Source organism: Lagenorhynchus albirostris, chromosome 2 (genome assembly GCF_949774975.1).
Source record: "Lagenorhynchus albirostris chromosome 2, mLagAlb1.1, whole genome shotgun sequence".
In the NCBI taxonomy this organism is placed as follows: Eukaryota; Metazoa; Chordata; class Mammalia; order Artiodactyla; family Delphinidae; genus Lagenorhynchus; species Lagenorhynchus albirostris.
In genome coordinates, this window is record NC_083096.1 from 60179476 (window position 1) to 60195786 (window position 16311).

Sequence of the window (16311 nt, forward strand, 5' to 3'; positions counted from 1 at the left end):
AGGAACTGTAATAGAAATTGAAATGGCATTCACAATATCAGGAATCTCTAAACTTTCCAGGAATAGAAATAACAAGGAATGACAAAATTTTATGGATAAATCTTTCAAATTCTATTAAAAGACATAGAAGACATAAATAATGAATGAAGTGGAATTAGTTGATATTATAAATTTGTCAGTTCTCCCCTAAATTAATGTATATATCTAACATGTTCCAATATAAACTTTAGCTGAAATTTTTGAAAAAGTTGACAAACTGATTCTAAAGTCTATATTGAAGAATTAGGTTTCACAAAGAGTTGTCAATTTTGTGTGTGCATGTGTGTGCACACAAACACATACACACACACACACACTCACATACAAAGAGTGGAGAGAGAATAGTATATAACAGCACAGCAGCAGACAAATAAAATATGGAACAGATAAGAATGCCCAGGAAGAGAGCACATGTGTAAAGAAATGGAATATAATAGAGGTGGGGAATAGATAAATTGTTTAGTAGATGGTGTTAAGAAAGCTGGCTCACTTATGAGAAATAAATATATACATTCTTATTTCATGCCATGTATACAATGAACTCCAGATGGCTTAAAGCCCAAAATATAAAAGGTGAAACTTTAAAGCTAATAGGAGAAAATATGACCTTAGGGTGGAAAAAGGTTTTTTTAAACAAGACTGTATAAACACAAATTATGAGGTAGAAAATTGTTGGATCTGACTACACAAACATTAAAGATTTCTATTCAACTTGGGCCTAATAGGAAGTGTTAAAGGATGTGTACCACACCTAGAGAAGAATTTGCAACGTTTAAAATCAATGGGATTAATACATTATAAAAATAATTCCTATTAATCATTGAAAAAATAGAAAATGAGTAAAAGATATGAATACAATGCACAAAAGGAGAAACCTGAACGACTAAAGTTAAAGAGATTCTCACCCTTACCTGTAATAAGAGATATAAAAATTAAAACAACAATATTATGTCACTTAATTGAAAAAAAATTAAAACTTAGAGGACTCCAAGGTTTCAGCAAGTTGGGAGAAACAGGAATCCACATGCCTAGCTGGTGGGAATGGGAACTAACAGTCTTCTTGGAAAGTCATCTGGCAGCTCTGAGGGGAATTAGAAAGTCTATGCACCCTACAATACAGCAGTCTCTCTCCTGAGAACATGCCTGAGAAAGTCTCACACAAGCCCATGAAGCACCATGTAGAAAAATGTACACAGCAGCATTATGTGCAGCAGCAAATAGCTCTCCATGATTAGATGGAATATTATGCAGCCGTCAAAAGCAATTAACTAGTGGGTATACATTAGAATATAATATTGAGTAAAAAGGTAAGAAATACAGTGAGACACCCTTATGGAAGCTGAAAGCATGTACATACCAAAACACCACCACATATTTTCTGCAGATACATACATATCAAGAACGTATATTAAACATCATAAAGGAGGTGACTTTTCAATGGTGAGGAATAGTAATAGGAAATGGGAGATGCAGGGAAAACTAAAATAAAATAAGAAAGGGACCTTGTGGGACCAAACATAATAGTGTGTTATGAATTAAGAAAGGTGTTTGATTAAATCAAAACTCTGCACCTAAAATCCAAAAAGTTAAAAAGGAGGGGAAAAAAGGTACATGCAACGTGGAACAGAGTGTTACCAAAGGCACGCTTGGTTCCCCATACGTGCTTTACCTAAGCACTTGGAAACACTTGAGACCCTCAGGAGAGAAAAATGAGGATTGAGACTCTGTTTAATCATGAACTGCGGTTCTCCCAGACTGGTCTTCGATCCCTTGACGTTCCTTTCAATTCTGCTATATTTGTGATGATGAGCCAAGTGGGAAGCAGAGGGCTTGGTTTCTCTATCCTGAGAAGCTGGTGACAAAGCTATCTCCTGGTTGAGGTATCCTAGAAACGCTCAACTGTGTTCTTGCCTGAGCAGTGTTTTCCATGTTTCTCCTGTACTGCTGGCAGTAGCAAATGTCTTTACCATGGCTGCCGTCCAGAGAATTTGAAGCCAGAGCTTTGCTCTGGGCTAGCATCCAGAAGAGTAATTTGGATTCCAAGGCTGAAGAGCCCCAAACTTTAAGGAGGACTCAGAGGCTACACTGACTGCCTCTTCAAGCCTTTGTAAGCAAGAGGGGAAAAGGCTGGAAGCGCTCAGTCACTCTCAATTCTGTGTGCCGGCCTTACTTCGAGTTTTGTTCTTGTGCCAGGAGGCCCAGATATGTGGTGTTTCAAGAGCAAGAGGTGAAGCGTTTCCAGGATAGGTATATGTTGGTATTTTAGACCTTGCCTCACCTCCACCCTGGATCTGAAGATCAGTTGGGTAACATTTTCCTTATGGATGCTGTGTTTATGAAAAGACTGAAGTGTGATTATCTTTTCAGTGTGTCAACATTCATTGACAAAGCAAGCATGTTCCCACACAGGGTGATAAGAGACATCTGAAAGTTCTTCTAGTCTCACATCAAATGTTCTCCAACAAGCTGAAAGTCCCATTATGTTTATTAACGGTAACTATCATTTAAAATATGTATCGTGTTGTAAGATGTTTATAAATGAAGTCTCATTTTATAATTTTAACAAAACTGCTAATGCTCTTATCATTCCTAGTTTACTAGTAAAAATGGTGTCAGAGGGGCTCCTGCCTCGCCCAAAGTGACACAGCTAGGATACAGCAGATCCAAAATGCAGCCCAGGTCTACATGGGTCCATGTGTACAGTCTCACACCATCTCAGTATTGGTATTAAAAGCTTCTGTTGAGATATAGATATATTTTATGCAGCAAATTGGAAACTAAGTCATCCTCAACATCCAGTATTATTGATTGGTTAAAATTAGGCAGATGTGGACTCAAAAATAGGACTTTGAAAGAATGAAACACAGAAAACATAAAAAGCTTCCAAGCTTGGGACCACTCATCACCTAAGGAGAACCAAATAGTGCATCACATAGGAGAGGCCCAATCAATACAAATTCCCTTCCCTTCTTGTCTTGCATGAGGTACACAGTGGAGTGTTAGAGACAGAAGCCTGGACACCAGAGATCCTGGATTATAGGAGAGGGGGTCGACAAAAACTGAGAGTTCTCTGAAAGGGTGATAAGAGATTCACCAAGGCAAACAGAACCCATTTTTTCCAAACACACCAAAGGTCAGTCCTCTCTAATCACACAAGGGCTGTTCCCTGTGCCATTTTCTAGCTAAGGCTGATGGTCCCAAAGCACAGGACAGGTTTTGATTCTTTCTCATTACCTCTAAGTCTACCTGAGGACTCTGCTGATAAGGAGCCTGTAGGTTGTCATTGTTATATGTCAGGCTTATTGACTTTCATTTGATAGCCAAAATGCCCGGTGATTACAGGTAATAATAATCATAGCTGCAGTGATAGCAAACTCTAGTTAAGCACTTAGTACGTGTTAGATGCAGTGGCAAATGCTATGTGTGTACATATATATATAATATATATGTATATATGTACAAAATATATGCATATATATTATATATGTACATAGTCTCATTTGATACTCTAACAGTCCTCAAAAGTTAATATCATTACTCCTATTTTATATAATTAAAACAGGATGGAAAGGTCAATTAATTTGTCTATGACCACCCAGCTAGTGTGTGGTGGTGTAGAACCAATTTATTTCAGGCTCCAAATGCCATACTCTTGACCCTTACATTATACTCTTTGCTGCTATTACCCTGATCATCTATGATCTGGGGAAACTGAAACACAGAGTATAAATTCATTAGGGTAACAGTTTGTGATATATTTGTGACCTAAAAACATATTTTACTTCTTAATTGTCCAGCCATTTATTTTACTAATATTTACAGTGAGAAATAATTAATTAATATAATTAACATCTGCAGTAAAGTATAATTGAAGTTGGTAAATATATTACTAGTAAATGAAAAAAAGTAAACATTGAATGCCATCATAAGTGTTATTTCCTCCACAATTTATTGTCTTCCACTCAAAAGCCTTCTTTAATTTCCTCTAAACCAGGGATTCTTAATCCTGGGTCCCAAAGGATTCATGATAGAATTCCGGGGTGGAAAAAGGAGGATGTACAAAGATTTAGAGAGGAAAAAAAATGGCATTTTTGTTTCACTGATCTCTAATTGAAATGCAATATGTTTTTCAATGACAAATACTGCCAACAAACTACTGCAGTATTTATGAATATCTAATTGATGACTTTGTCATCAATAGAAATTGCATATTTTTAAATATTATTGTACAGGTGTGACAGATACTTGAAATATCATTTGTACATATCTCTACTTAGAAATTGAAGTAGTTATTAGACCCACTGCTAAATCTTTTATCTAATACTTCCATAAAGATACAAATATAATTACTATATAAAAATATTTTAATATTTTGATAAGTGCATTTCAATATAATTTGTCTCTTTTGTAGTCCAATGTAATTGATATATTTAATAACATTATTGAGAAGAGTACATGGGCTTTACCATAGAAAAGTTTGAGAACCTCTCCTTGAAGCTATACATTAGAGGTAACTTCTCTTTGCAAGTGGGACAGAGAAGGTAACTGAAACCGACCTCTGCAGAGAATGGGGACCCTGAACATAAGGTGCCCTCTGAAAACCTCCTATCCACCTTGCTCAGACCAGTGAATGTGCAGGTAGAGGTCTCTCTTTGGTTAGCTTATTTCTTCACGTTCCTGGAAAGCAGCATGTCCTCATAGACAGAAAGCTCAGCAATTGGTGTCTCTCCAAATATTGACTAGCAGGGTCTGCAGTGCTGGCGGGTACTTCAGGAGTTTGGTGCTGACACCCGGGTCCTGCTGGACCTTCCTATTTGATTCTGGGCAAGGACTTCAAAACTCTGAACCTCAAGTTTGTCTCATCTAAAGTCAGGATAAAAAGGCTTGATATTTGTAAAGCACCTTACAACTTTCAATCTCCCTTTACATTAACACTTCAGCCGTCACAACAGCTCTGAGGTACTGGATAAGCATTATCACCTTTGTGCCACATGTGACAGGACAGGGTAGAGCTGGGACTGGCACCCTTAGCCAACTACCCCTTCCTCAACACAGATGCCCCCGCACTGTTTCCCTGCAGAAGTAGCTTCTGGGCACCTCTCGCCTGCGGCTTTCATCCTTAAAGACACTCTTCCTCCAATGACTCATTTCTTCCCATGATGATCCCTCTCTACCCTGCTCTATGTAGCACCTGACAGCCTACCTCTCATGAATCCATCTTAAATAGTAATATTCTTGTGTGCTCAGGTCTGAATCTCATAACAACTGTCAGTCCACAAACTTATAGACTGGATGAGTCATTTAAGCTGCCTGAGCCTTATTTTCTTATCTATAAACAGGGTATTACTGATTTGAGGTTTGTCATGAAAATAAATGATGTATGAAGATGCTTCTGTAGAATCATACAATACTTTATAAAATGTCACTTGATGCTATCAACAACCAAAGTAAAGACAGACTGGGAGGTGGTGAGGTACAGAATAAGGGTCTGAGGATGCACAGACCCCTTGGGTCCTAGCTATGACTCTTTACTTGTATTGATATAACCCTGGAAAAATGGTTTCCCCTTCCTGAGTCTTAGTCTTCATCTTTGATAGAAATATTTTTATCTTCCTATTAAAGTTTTGTGAAGCTAAAGGGGATCAACGTATCAAGGATCTTAATACAATGCCTGGCACTTAATAATTTGTGCTGTTGTAGTTTTCGTGGTGGTGGTGTGGTACGATTATTATTTTTTTCTTTTTTATCTTAGTTTTTTTTTTTTTTTTTTTTTGCGGTACGCGGGCCTCTCACTGTTGTAGCCTCTCCCACTGCGGAGCACAGGCTCCGGACGCGCAGGCTCAGCGGCCATGGCTCACGGGCCCAGCCGTTCCGCGGCATGTGGGATCTTCCCGGACCGGGGCACGAACCCGTGTTCCCTGCATCGGCAGGCGGACTCTCAACCACTGTGCCACCAGGGAAGACCTCTTTTTTAGAACAGAATCTTTTTTCATACATTTTATGTCCACAACATTAAGCATAGTGTTTTGCAAATAATAGGTACCCAAATATAATTTTTGAAGGAATGCTTGTTTTTTTAAAAAAAATTTTAAAGCTTTTTTTTTAAAGGTTTTTTTTTGATATGGACCATTTTTAAAGTCTTTATTGACTTTCTTACAATATTGCTTCTGTTTTTATGTTTTGGTTTTTTGGCCGCGAGGCCTGTGGGATCTTAGCTCCCCAACCAGGGATCGAACCTGCACCCCCTGCATTGGAAAGTGAAGTCTTAACCACTGGACCACCAGGGAAGTCCCTTGATTGTTGTTAAATACTATGAGGTAGTCAAGAGATAGGAACCACTGTGAAAATTTTAAAATTCTATCTAAATATCGTAACTTCCTATTTTTCTGTTATAAAGCAGAGTGAACAGGCCTCCGTTCTTGGGGTTCATCTTGGTTATTTTCTCCACTGAAGACTGTAGGATATATAGTCTACATAACACTTCCTGGTTCTACTGCACATGTGACTTTGCAGGCTCTACACCCCCATTAGGTGGTGAGCTCCATGGAAACTGAGTCCACGTTTACGGTTCTTCATTCCTCAGGCATCAGCATAACACAGGGCAAGGGCAAAGGCAAGGCCCTCACAAACGGTTATTGCTGACCACCACCATTCTGCCCATCCCATGGCACAGGGGCCAGGCAGAGGCAGCTGCTAAGGCTTTGAATACAGGACCCATTCTCCTTTCTCCTTTTCTGAATTCTTTTGAGAAAAGCAGTCCTTAGGTTTAACAGAAGAGAACTAAAACACCCATTGAGGATGCTGTGATTTTTACTACAGGAGTTAATTGTGAGCTGAATGAAATGAGAAAAGAGAAATGTGTATAGGCATTGAATGTTAAATTAATTAAATGCACAGCTTGACACTTCAGTGTCATCCCAGCAGATATAATAAAGTTAAGCATATACCTCTACCTTATTAATTCTGGGAGCTCATAATGCATGATATTAAACAAGATTGAAAAGGCCTCTATCTAAAATATGATGTTCCTGGAGATGGATATCTAGCTTTTATGTCACATTTAATACTGTAAGAATAGGTTTCATCTGCATCATATCATTTAAGTCTCATGACACCCTTGTGGAGTGGATGGCATTATCTCCATTTTTACACATGAATAAATGGGAGTGTAATGAATTAAATCACTGCTTAAGAATATACAGCCAGTGTATTTTTTTTTATTGCTGTGTAACAAATTACCCAGAAACTTAGAGACTTAAAACAACAAACATTTATTATCTTACAGTTTCTGTAGGTCAAGAATCAGGGCACAGGTGAGCTGGATGCCTCTGGCTTAGAGTCTATCCTGAGGCTACAGTCAAAGTTGTTGCTGAAGGCTCACCTGGGGGACGGTTGGCTTCCAAGCTCACTGTGGGGCAGAATTCAGTTCCCTGCAGCCTGTTAGCCTAAGGATCTCAGTCCCTCACTAACTCTTAGCCAGAGGCCTCCCTCAGTTCCTTGCTGTGTGGGCCTCTCCATAGGACAGGTCACAATGGGGCAGCTGGCTTCCCTCAGTGAGACAGAGAGCACGGGGGAGGGCACCCAACACAGAGCCACAGTCATTTTACAACCTAACCTTGAAAGTGACATCTGTCATTTCTTCTGTGTTTTATGAGGGGAGACAATAAATCTACCATGCTCAAGGGGAGGGGATTACAGTGGGGCGTGAACTGCAGGAGACAGGGCTCACTGAGGAATCATCTCCGAGGTTGTCTACATAGCTAGTTAGTAGTGAAGAAAGGACTCAGATATAGATTAGTGTTTCGTCTAAAACACCGTGATGCTCCAGCCAGGATCCAGTGATTCATTTGAATGTTTACTGCTGGGACTATTCTTGACACAAAATATTTTAAGATATAATATGTACCTCAAGAGACTCACCATATATACATGAAGACTGACTGGACAATTACAACACATTGGGACAAAGGCCATGCTAGAGGAAAGCAGCAGGACAGTGGAAAACACCCAGGAAGGCACACAGCCCCGTCCTGGAGGGACTCCGACGTCTGAGCCAAGTGTTGACAGACTTGATGGACTCTCAGGCCTAGGTGAAGAAAAGAAGGGGAGAAAGGCCTGTCCAGCACCTGTGAAAGGCAGAAATTTGAGAGAATATCACCATTCAACGAAGCATGGATTATTCACTACAACTACTATGAGGCAAGTAACTCATGAGGCTGGAGAATTAACTGTGTGCAGTAGCTCTCAACCCTGATTACACTAGAATCACCTGGAGGGCTTTTTAAAATGGCCTATACTTTAAGTTAAATGAATGAAATCCAAATCTCTTGGGGGTGGACATTGGTTTTGGGGGGGATTTTTAGCATTTATTTTGTGGCGGTCTTTTTAATCCTCATATCTACCCTATGAGATACATATTGTTACTGCCCTCATTTTACAGAGGATTTACTTCTGCATACTTCGTTTTATTTCTAAATTTAAGTTACATGGCATCAGACATGTGATCTAAACGCAGTTCCGCCAAATACATTAACTGTGATGAATACATTTGCATTCCTGCCATGGTGTCTTGCAAATAATATTTTCTAAAAGAATTGCTTCATTCAAGATAGCCATCTTGCACGTGGCTGATTCACTTTGTTGTACAACAGAAACTAACACAGTATTGTGAAGCGATTTTACTCCAATAAAGATCTATTAAAAACAAACAAACCCATAACCGTCTTTGGGTTGCGAAAAAGCAGTTGATAATAAACTACCAAATACTTTAGCAGGTTGACTAACCTGGCTAACCTGACTACAGGCTCCTCCATGAACCAAATTCTGATTATGAGGAGTGACTGGTTGATGCAAGGGAAGAGAGACCTGGTTCTCTGTCCTCAGTTCGGGACAACTCTGAAGGGACAGTGCAGCCCAGAGCTCCTGTGGGATCAGCTGAGGCCTTTGTGGAGACTGCACCGTAGTTCAGCTTCTCCTTTAACCCAACCCTGCCTCCTTTACTCTCTCACAGGTCTTGATCTCAAGGACTTTCCCCAATAAACTTCCAGCACACAGATTTCCATGTCTCCAGAGTCTCCCTCCTGAAGAACCCAACCTAAGAGCAAAGGACTATGGAAGGACCACATTTATTAACTTTATTTTACCTTAATAAGCTAGGGTGCATAGACTTTCTAATTCCCCTCAGAGCTGCCAGATGACTTTCCAAGAAGACTGTGTTAGTTCCCACTCCCACCAGCTAGGCATGTGGATTCCTGTTTCTCCCAACTTGCTGAAAACTTGGAGTCCTCTAAGTTTTAATTTTTTTTCAATTAAGTGACAAAATTTGTTGTTTTAATTTTTATATCTCTTATTAAGTGACATAATTAATATGTCATAAGAGACATTAATTAAGTGGGTATTAAGTGACATAATATTGTTGTTTTAATTTTTATATCTCTTATTACAGGTAAGGGTGAGAATCTCTTTAACTTTAGTCGTCCAGGTTTCTCCTTTTGTGCATTGTATTCATATCTTTTACTCATTTTCTATTTTTTCAATGATTAATAGGAATTATTTTTATAATGTATTAATCCCATTGATTTTAAACGTTGCAAATTCTTCTCTAGATGTGGTACACATCTGTTAACATTTCCTATTAGGCCTGCTGCTCTATCTTAAATAAACAATAGCAATCTCCTCTTGACTCATTCATTTAACTTATATATATATTGAAATTTTGCTACTGTACCCAGGAGTTGGGTTTAAAAAAGGAATAATACTTTATTGGTTCTCTTGGGTGTATTATTTCTTCAAATTTTCCTCCATAGAGAGGGTGAAACTCATCTTGGTCTATAACAAAGGTAAAAGGTCTAAGGAAGGCTTTTCAAGGGAGAGGCTGTCTTAGTTCTCACTAATCCTGGACTGATCTGAGTGGAGAGGGGGCCTCCCAGGAGAGATGGGACATGAGCACTGAGTCACCTGTGGCCAAGCACAGAAGGAATACGGGGCTACATATCTTGCGTGTAAGGAGGCAGCTAATGTTTTTTAACAAGTTATTAGAGGACAAGTGTAGGCTACTGTGAAAGATGGAACCCCTGGGAGCCAGAGACACTAAGGCCGTATTCATCCGCTTGGAGATTCTTCCCTCTGGACATCTACTGGGTGCTCATGGAAGGTCTGAAGTTAGGGCTAGGGACCGACCCAAGGGAGCACCCATGGATGGTGCAGGCCAGTTGCACATAAAGCATGAAACATCACCCACACCCTCTCCTCTAACGAACAAAACCCTGCAGTTCTTGTGGGAAGGCAGCTAACTCTGTCACCCCTAGGTCAAAATTGAAGACCCAGGGCTTCCCTGGTGGCGCAGTGGTTGAGAGTCCGCCTGCCGATGCAGGGGATACGTGTTCGTGTCCCGGTCCGGGAGGATCCCACATGCCGCGGAGCGCCTGGGCCCGTGAGCCCGAGAGGCCACAACAGTGAGAGGCCCGCGTACCGCAAAAAAAAAAAAAAAAAAAAAAGTGCCAAAAGTATGAGCAAGAAATAAGAGACTACAAAAGTGACAAAGGAGAGTCAAATAAGATCAAATATAGCTCCTATAAAATAAAGTATACTGAAATTTACAAACTCATTGAGTAGGCTGAGCAACAGATTAGACACAGCTGAAACGATAAGTGAACTGAAAGCATCAATTTGCAGAAATAAGCCAGGATGTAGCACAGGGAAACAATGAGATGGGAAACATGAGGAGTATGGACCATAGAGACTAGATGACTAACTTAGGTCTAATCAGAGTTCAGGAATGAAAGTGGAGAAAAGGCAACACTATTTTAAAGAATTGACCATTGATATGAACCTTTAGTTTCAGAAAGCCCAAATGTACCCCAATCAGACTTTAGCTTTTGTTACCTTCAGTGCACCACCAGCTCCGGATTCTTCTAGCATCATCTTTGGTGACAGTTGGCAGCCTGAAAGTCTTCCTCAGTGTTCCTGCACCACCCAAACCTGCTTTCCTGTGCCCTTGTGATTGAGAGCATCTCATTCCTTGCTTCCTCCTGATTCCCAGCACTAGACTGCTGCTGAGTGTTGCTAGGGGCTTGCTAATCTGCTCTAGGCATGCCCTGGGTCTCAGGTTGCTAGGGTGGGTCTTTCTCTTTGGTCCTGCCCTACTCTCAGCAGTGGGACTCATATAAAAACTGGCCCAGGGAGATTTCCATCCCCTTACCCTGGGGCTAGTGTTTTTTCTTTTCTTTTGCTTTCTCCCAGCCCCAATGGGTCTTCAATATATTTTTTTTTTTTTTTTTTGCGGTACGCGGGCCTCTCACTGCTGTGGCCTCTCCCGTTGCGGAGTACAGGCTCTGGACGCGCAGGCTCAGCGGCCATGGCTCACGGGCCCAGCCGCTCCGCGGCATGTGGGATCTTCCCGGACCGGGGCATGAACCCGTGTCCCCTGCATCGGCAGGCGGACTCTCAACCACTGCGCCACCAGGGAAGCCCCTGGCACTTTTTAAAATGTATTTAAACTAGGAATTCCCTGGAGGTCCAGTGGTTAGGACTCCGCACTTTCAATGCCGAGGGGCGAGGTTTAATTCCTGGCCAGGGAACTCAGATCCCACAAGCTGCACAGCGCGGGCAAAATTTTAAAAAATGTATTTAAACATTTTAAATATACACACTTTATATACCACAACTAACAAATCCAATATCTGAAATCCTCATGCATCTGATTCTACAACCTGTTTGCTTCTGCTGGTTCTCATCCATGATACCCTGTTTTTTCCATGCTTTTTGATTATATTCTTGTTTGATTTAACTTTATGTGGAAAAGGGTCCTGGTGAAGCTATATTCTTCCATAAAGAAATTGTGTTTTGTTTAGCCAGATGATAGGGGGCTACAGATGGAATACAATCTAAAAATAAAGTTTTGACTTGCAGTTTTTTAAACTAAATAGGTAATATGAATTTGGCAAGAAATCCCAAGAGGGCCAATGTTCAGTTAAGATTTCTTATTTCGGGGAATAATACTTTTTTTCCTCTCCATCTGTGGCCAAGTTTAAAGCGGCAATTTTCCTTGTGGGCCCTATTTGTGTGTGTGTGTGTGTGTGTGTGTGTGTGTGTGTGCGTGTGTGTGTGTGTTTTCTTTCTTGTAACTTAGTCTATTCTTTTGTGAAGAGTAGATGGTCTTTAGGGTTCCGGCTTTCCTTACCCTCTCTGATTTGCATGGACTCCTACAACATGGGTGGTCACCCAGATCACCAAGAATTAGCTGATATCTCCAAGACAGCCAGTGGTTTAACTCTTACTCTCCTTTCGGATTCCTGCTTTTTCTTTGTTTTTATCAAGTTGGAATCACTTATAAAAAATAAAGGAGCAGAATGTCCTAGTGATGCTTGTTAGTCTATTCTCGGGTTTGAATCCCGGGTCTGCTATCTTAATCATTATGCGAACTTAGGTAATCTATTTGCTTTTCTGAATTAGTTTTATCATTTTTAAAACATAACTAAGAATACTTATCTACATATCTGACTCTCAATAAGATTCAAGATAATGACTGCAAAGTGCCTAGAACCAAAGACCTTGCCTGTCTATTAAACAGTGTCAGCCATTACAAGTTTTATTAGTAGGCTCCCTTGAGATAAATGTCCTGAAATCTTAAAAAACTCCAAATTGGCCACGTCAAGGCAGGTCTGCTGCTCACTTAGTCCAGAGTGATAGTAACAAAGGAGAGACCAGGTTTGGAGTCCACACACTATTATACTATGGGTGAGGGTAGTCGTAAAGGAAATTTATTTTTTTCTCCATCTGTGTCTCAATAAGAAATGACCTGGCAGCATAAACGGCACATCTCATGTATGAATGATTGCCTCTTAAAGAAATAATAAACAGGATAGGACTCTCAACCAAGAGACCAAGTTTTATTATTATACAGGCTCTTGAAGAGTAACAAGGAGTCTGATTTCAGTGGTATTTGCGCTGTGACGCAAGCATTTTCCATCTGCCAGGGTGATGGTCTTAATGATTACATACACAACATCCAAAGGGTAATTTAATTCACAAGTTCCTGATCCACTTACACTAATATAATTTGAACTTGGCCTGATAGACACCGATAGACATGACAATAAGATTGCCCTCTCTCCTTTTGGTTAATTTGGCCAGAGGAAAAGTAATGCTAACTTAATGTCCATTTGAAAATTCTTAGGTCTATTGGATTTTACACGTGGCAAAACACCATTACTTTTAAAGGTTTTTAAAAGTTTTTTGATGAATAGTTATGTGTTTATGGCCGCTTTGGACTTTTTGTTTACTGTGCTCTGCAGCAATCATTTAAATGTCTGTCTTTCAAAGAAATAATAAATTATGACAGCATCATTAATTGGAGGCTGTCCTATATCTTAGGAAATGTTTGCCTATAAAACTATGGAAAGTGGCCATGGTTTCCATTCTTTCCCATCTCTGGAGGAATGTTTATACTAAATTGAATTGATTTTACTGGCAGCTCTACCCCCTTCCAGTGTTCACTCAGACTTCCACAAATATTATTTGAACCCTACAATGAGTATCTTTTTGGGTTGGGCTCCCTAGGAAACAGATTTTGTTGGCAGGTCTATTGACAAATGCTTTTGGCTACGACACCTGTAAGTGAGTGAGGAAGGCAGGATTGGGAAAAAGTAGAAGTTGAATTTTCACCCAGTATCAACGAAGGCCTCAGCTAGTCATACAGAGAGTTCTGGAGCTGAGGATGGCCCTTCAGAGTTGTCTTAATTGAGGCAAGGGCCCCAGGCCTTTGTACCACTGTACTGACCAGCCATTGGTCTGCGACCGTAGAGGGAATAAAACCTTGGGCAAGGAACTTTCTTCTACCAGGGGCAATGCCTGAGAAGGCACTCAGCTGTGAACTGTCAGCAGCCAGCATTCCCAGCAGCTAGGGAAAGTCTATGCTTCCATCCTGAAGGTGGGATATGGGCAATGCATTACAGTGTCCCCTAACCCAGGGATACACCGGTGAGCAAATCAAACATAGTTTCCTGCTTCAATGTTTCTCTATTTCCTTTACCTTGACCTCCAAAGGTCACACTCATCCTGTGCTTGGTAGCCCTGCTCCGCTCTGCCTTCATTTACTTGTTCGGGCTTCCTTTCACTCGAGGACCTTGGAGACAATTATGACCATCGTTAGCAATGTTTGAGTCAGCATTGGGCCCCTTCTTGCTTGAGGAAAGAGTTCTATTAGCCCAGTGCTGTGTTCCCAGGGGTTTAGTTCTATCCATGATCTGAAATCACAGCTATAACATGAAGGCATATTTAGGATTGATCCAGGGAATGGGCACTCTCCAACATCTCCTTTCCTCCAGTGTCTTAGATACGGCTCTACACTAGCTGGTCTCAAACTATTGTGAGCATCAGAACTTCTGGAGGCTGTTTCTAATGACGCAGAGGTATATGGCCCCAGAGGTTCTGATTTAGCAGGTCCAGGTAGGGTACTGGTACCTGTAATTATAGAAAGATTCTGAATTGGTTCTTATGTATTTCAGATTTGAGAAGCACTTCTCTACTCCATCTGCTATGTGATTCTGGGAGTCTCTTCCCCTCACCCAGACTTACATTCCTGACTTGAATATTTGTCTCCTCTGGCCAAATTCTGTTCCCCTTTGAAAACTGGGCTCAAGTGTCACCACTGCACTTAAGGGCAAAATAGCACCATGATTGAGTAAGGTTTCTGCAATCAGACAGGTGAAATCAAATCTCAACTTATTTTATTGACAACATACAGAACTAAGTTTGCTTATGTAATCTCCCTGAGCTTCAGTTTCTTCATCTGTTACATGAGAATAATAAACTATTATCTCATATGGCTCTCAGGGTTGTGGTGAGGATTAAATGATATAATATTCAATACATGTAAAGTGTTGAGTACACCACCAGGCACACACTAAGTATGCAATTGTCACTTCCTGGTGGGAAGGTAGCACAGCACAGTACTGCCAAGTGCAGGTTCTTCGTCCGTATGTGGTCAGAAGCGGGACCTTATACAGCGTACTTAATGTCTCTGAGCCTTAGTTTCTTCGTTTTAAAATTGGAGTAATACTAACCTCCATCTCAAAAGATTGTTGTGAGTATTTGAGACAACAATACCTGTAAAGTACTGTGTACTTTCCTGGCACTTAGGGAGGATCTCAGCAAATATCTGTTATCATTATTCTATGAAGATATCCTGCCTTTTCACTCACGTTGCAGAATTTACTTTTCCTTTTTGGCATTTCCATAAAACTGTTCATACCCTTATGAAAGTAGTCATATTACTTAACAATTATCCCGGAGAGACCTTCAAGACGGCGGAGGAGTAAGACATGGAGATCACCTTCCTCCCCACAAATACATCAGAAATACATCTACATGTGGAACAACTCCTACGGAACACCTACTGAACGCTGGCAGAAGACCTCAGACCTCCCAAAAGGCAAGAAACCCCCCCACGTACCTGGGTAGGGCAAAAGAAAAAACAGAGACAAAAGGAGAGGGACGGGACCTGCACCAGTGGGAGGGAGCTGTGAAGGAGGAAAGGTTTCCACACACTAGGAAACCCCTTCACTGGTTGAAACGGGGGGTGGCGTGGGGGGAAGCTTCGGAGCCGCAGAGGAGAGCACAGCAACAGGGGTGTGGAGGGCAAAGCGGAGAGATTCCCACACACAGGATCAGGGCCGACCAGCACTCACCAGCCCGAGAGGCTTGTCTGCTCACTCACCGGGGCGGGCAGGGCTGGGAGCTGAGGCTCGGGCTTCGGTAGGATCCCAGGGAGAGGACTGGGGCTGGCGGCGTGAACACAACCTGCAGGGGTTAGTGTGCCAAGGCTAGCCGGGAGGGAGTCCGGGAAAATGTCTGAACCTGCCTAAGAGGCAAGAGACCATTGTTTCGGGGTGCGCGACTAGAGGGGATTCAGAGTTCCGCCTAAACGAGCTCCAAAGACTGGCACGAGCCGCGGCTATCAGCGCAGATATAAGCACGGACCCCAGAGACGGGCATGAAATGATAAGGCTGCTGCTGCCGCCACCAAGAAGCCTGTGTGTGAGCACAGGTCACAATCCACACCTCCCCTCCCGGAAGCCTGTGCAGCCCGCCACTGCCAGGGTTCTGTGATCCAAGGACAACTTTCTCGGGAAAGCACAAGGTGTGCCTCAGGCTGTTGCAACGTCACACTGGTCTCTGTGCTGCAGGCTCGCCCCGCATTCTGTACCCCTCCCTCCAGCCTGAGTGAGCCACAGCCCCCTAATCAGCCGCTACTTTAACCCCGTCCTGTCT

At 41.5% G+C, this 16311-nt stretch overlaps 1 long non-coding RNA gene across 1 annotated transcript; it reads right to left on the minus strand.

The window, feature by feature from the left end:
• Positions 1-7291: 7291 nt before the first annotated feature.
• On the minus strand, positions 7292-14166 carry LOC132511015 (uncharacterized). The gene is made up of 2 exons (XR_009537496.1): positions 14072-14166; positions 7292-8165 (listed from the first exon to the last, which is right to left on the minus strand). It is a non-coding gene; the product is annotated as an uncharacterized LOC132511015 (long non-coding RNA).
• Positions 14167-16311: the final 2145 nt, after the last annotated feature.